The 4,472-nt window shown below is 35.9% G+C and overlaps 1 long non-coding RNA gene across 1 annotated transcript; it reads left to right on the forward strand.

Moving 5' to 3' along the window:
- Positions 1-235: 235 nt before the first annotated feature.
- LOC121051591 lies at positions 236-845 on the forward strand. Its single transcript, XR_005806172.1, has 3 exons — positions 236-268; positions 356-457; positions 560-845. It is a non-coding gene; the product is annotated as an uncharacterized LOC121051591 (long non-coding RNA).
- Positions 846-4,472: the final 3,627 nt, after the last annotated feature.

The raw sequence follows: 4,472 nt of genomic DNA on the forward strand, positions 1-4,472 counted from the left end.
GTGTATTTGGTAAAAATGCTGGATATTTTTAATACTATCTATTAACAGCTTACCCACTGGAGATTGGATGTCTATTGTGGAAACGTGAGTCACATGTATTCCTGATACATATTAAGATTAATGAAATCTATTTAAAGTAGGTTGTTACATCCTACCGGAAATGTCTCACAACTTCATATTCTTGTTTTGGTGTAGTACAATAGGTATGTATAATGTTGCAAAGAACAGGAAAGGCGCTCGGATTTCTACAATATGGAAAAATTTGGCTGTAAGTTTCACCCAAGTATTTAGGTTTCTTGAGAAAACAGAATTTGATTCAATTGTTTTGACTTGTTTAATCATCATCTGTTTTTAGGGCTTTCCTCCCCAACCTAGCAACAAGGAGTGCATGTACTTTGTGATGAGATACATGAGGGATATCATTGAGGATAAGGACTTATCATTGTTTGCTACCAAGGTACAAAATAGCTTTTAGTGTAGTCACTAAACTGAGTTTCTTATAACTTTGTGTTATGTCAATGAACCATTCAACAAATTGATATAATAAATTGATTTTCAGTGGGAGAGGAAAGACAACAGCCAATATACGTAAGCATATATTGATGATATACGAAATGAGTGGGCGAAGTTTGTCGTGAAGAGCTATGTGTAGGCAGGCCATGAAGTAGGTTTTTGTAGAAGGAAAGCATCTTTTTTGTGCTTCTCTGCTGGTACATTTTCATGCATCATATATGTGCCATGTTTTGGAACAATGTGTATCAGCTAGATTTTGATGTCCAAGTAGATGGGCATGTACTAGAATACTTTTCTTCTTTTATTGTTGGCTTGAAATTTGGACAACTTTGTTTGGAAAATACTACCTTTTGCAGTTTTATGTACAAAATTATGGATTATGATGGATTGCTTGAAAGATATAGTCACTGTTCATTAGGTAAAATGGACCAAATTAATGCACAAATCAATTTAGAGAATGGATGTTTGCAGCAATCATACAACAGATTTTCCAAAATGTCAACCAACGTTGTCTGAACCAAAAAATTCTGGGTATTCACACAACGCATTGATAGGTATCACACAATAGATTTCAATAAGTAACGTCGCCTTGTTTAACTCATTCATAGCTATCACACAATGGATTTCAATAAGTAACGTCGTCTAGTTTTAAGCTCATACAACAGAAAATACTAGAACACAGTTGTCTTACTTTTAATCACACAATGGCTAAACTAAAAAATTATTGTATGAAAATCTCAACCCACAACGGCACAAAAGTAAATTCTGTTGTGTAAACTGCTGCGCACAAGGGCTGCTCATGGGTGCGTCCTGCATCTGTCGAGTTCTAGGACAACGGTGCAAAGGAATATACGTCGACTGACTTCATATCATACAACGGTGAATTCACCGTCGTTTGATTTTTCATCAGACAACATCGAGATAGACGACGGTGAGTCTTCAAATCAGACAACGTTTTGTCACCGTTGTGTGATGCAATTTTTAGTGTAGTGAATATAGTTGAACTCTTTCGCTCAATAATTTTTTTTTTTTTTTAAAGGAACGAAATCAGGTTCCGTTGAAATAACGACCTCTAGCGGTCAAGGTAGAGGAATCCAAATATTTCTCACATTACACCTCAATGCACAAAGCAGACTGATATAGCAGGCTATCAAAAGTAAAAACCAAACAAATTAATTAAAAAAGAAAAAGTAAAAAAAAAAGATGTAAAAACCCCTACACCTATCCAACCCTAAATCAGAGCCACTGATCAACTGACAAGCATTGACGCCTAAGACCATCCTGGTGTACATCGCCACTCATCAACCAACAAACAACTACAACCAAAGGCAGAACAAAGTGAGGATACTTATTACAAGCAGGTACAAGAACACTCAGCCACCTTACAACAGCCCAAAACAGGCCCAATCCAAAAGATGAAGAAAAAAAAGATGGGCAGCCCAGCAGACCCTAATTGGCCCACTAGTCCACTGTCTTAGGCCCGACTGAAGCCCCATATTGAACCTAGGGTTTTCGAACCTGAAAGCAGGCTCAAGCTGGTCTGGCGCCCCTCTGTCACCACTTGTGCCAATGTCATCGCCAGCACTGATCTAGAAGCGATCCTCCACCATTGCCTTGGTTTATACAAGAAACTCCGGATCCCGACCTGGACTCAAAAAACACGATCAGATCAGCGCCTCCAAATTCGAGCACGATCCACTGAAAACCCTCAACCGCACCCTAAACCCGCCTCGATTGGAGGTGTCGAACACCTTGGTCAAGATCACCGCATCGTAGCTCGAGAAACCGCCTCCTTACCGAGCTCACGCCGCCGTCGTCTACACGTATGCCTGCTCTAGGGAGCATAAAACTCACCGCTACCACCGGGTCGCTTCGAAAGCTTCGGAGACCTTCTGCAAATTAGTTTGGAATTTTCACTCAATAAAAATTATTTTGACAGAAATAACCAAAATTTAGGTAATGACATATCTAAATTTGTATTACAAAATTAAAACATAAAAATATGGCCAGATTTTACTTCTAATGCATTTACCAAATCCATCTCAGCTAAGGATGGTTGAGGAGTTTCCATTTTCCTTAGCTGAGATGGATTTAAAATTACATTTTTTTAACATTATTTTCATTGGTGGACTCTGTTGAACGAGGAGAACTGTAAAACTAATTTAGTAGTAATCAATGTGCATTTCCCAATTTTATAACAATAACAACGTATGAAATACTAGGAAAGAGTATCACATTTTTATTTTGTTATCATTAACATTCCAGGTTTATGATTCAAATTTATTACGTTGAAAATGAAAATGCATGTCTTCTATACTTGACAAGATTTTCAAGAGAAAATATATTGCTTGGAATTTAATTAGAATACTAAATTTAAAATTGTAATTTTATATAATCGTCCATGCATGTCTGCCCCATGGATGACACCTCTATCCGATGTTATCGATTAGAGGTAGTCCGGCGATTTGCTCGGGTTGGGTGTCCCTGGGTTTGGTTGGACATGGCCATTCGGGTGTTGAACCCTTCTGGGCCTAGTTTCCCATTCTTTTGGCCTCTGACTGGTTTCAGGGGCAATTGAGATGCTTGGTTGGTTTATTTTTATTTTATTTCTTTTTATGTAAGGATTCATTCTCCTATGGGGAATGAATTCATTGGTTCTCTGAGACTTATCGCCAAAAATACCTGAGATGTCTTGGCCGCTTAATTTTCTAGGATGTTTTAAGGTAGATTTTGGCAGGGCTTCATGATCTTTAAAAATGTTGAAATACTTAGGTAGTGACTCTTTTGACAGCTCCTCAGGAATAAATCGTTATATATAATTTCACTGATCAATGCAATGAGTTGACATTTCTTTAAAAAAAAAATTTTGATTACTACTAAATTTTGTTGGGAGACCAATTAGACTTCATTTCAAAAGACCAAAAATCTCCTTCTACATAGTGATGTGCCTATTGGTTATGGAAAGGGGGGGAAGGGGGTCCCAAATGATTAATAATCGAGGCGCAGTTCTATAAATTTGTAAGCGGTATCAATTGATAAAGTGAAATATTTTTACAAAATTATGGAAGAGGGATCAGGACTCTCTCGGGCCTGACTATGATTGCATCCCTTGATCCCAACATACCCCAGCCTCACATTGACCTAAACTACCATACATCGCATATCTATGTGTTTGTGTGTAATTGTGGCCTACAAGGTTCTTCATCCTGTCAAAAAACAGTAAAATAAATATTTTTACGATCATTTTCTAATGAAAAGATGCTAACAATCCATATGATTTTTCCATATTTTCTAGCAATTCTGACAACTGTTGGAGACGGTCAAGGTATCAATTTACATCTAGTTTATATGTATACTTATAGGATTAATTTCAGTTTACCCCCCCTGAAGTTTGGGGGTGTCATCATTTCACCCCCTGTACTTTCAATTTTGAATTTTTACCCCCTAAACTTTCCAATTTCAATCAGCCGTGTCCAATTTTTACTATTCCGTCCAAATTGGATGTTAAGTTTGACTTTTGAGGGCTAAAATGGTCATTTCAACATAAAGAAATTAAAAAATAAAAAAATTAAAAAAAAATTCTGTTTTTTTTTTTTTAGTTTTTTGTTAAAAAAATTTTTTTTTTCTGTTTCTTCGTTTTATTTATTCATTTATTTATTTTTTATTTTGTCTTTAACCTATTCACCACAAGTTATAATAGGTTTATAAAAACAAAAAAATACTCTAGGTAGTTGAAAGCCGCTAGCTGGTCTACGATATTTGTGACATATCTCCGATAAACTGAAGAATTTAGGATAAATCCCCAATAAAGTGAAGAAATATCTGTAAAAAATAATTATACACTTTATCTGTAAATAAATATCTGTAAAAAATGATTTTACACAAATATTTCTTCACTTTATTGGGGATATACAGATATTTACAGATAAAGTGTAAAATCATTTTTTACATATATTCAT

This window comes from Rosa chinensis, chromosome 2, assembly GCF_002994745.2.
Source record: "Rosa chinensis cultivar Old Blush chromosome 2, RchiOBHm-V2, whole genome shotgun sequence".
Lineage (NCBI taxonomy): Eukaryota > Viridiplantae > Streptophyta > Magnoliopsida > Rosales > Rosaceae > Rosa > Rosa chinensis.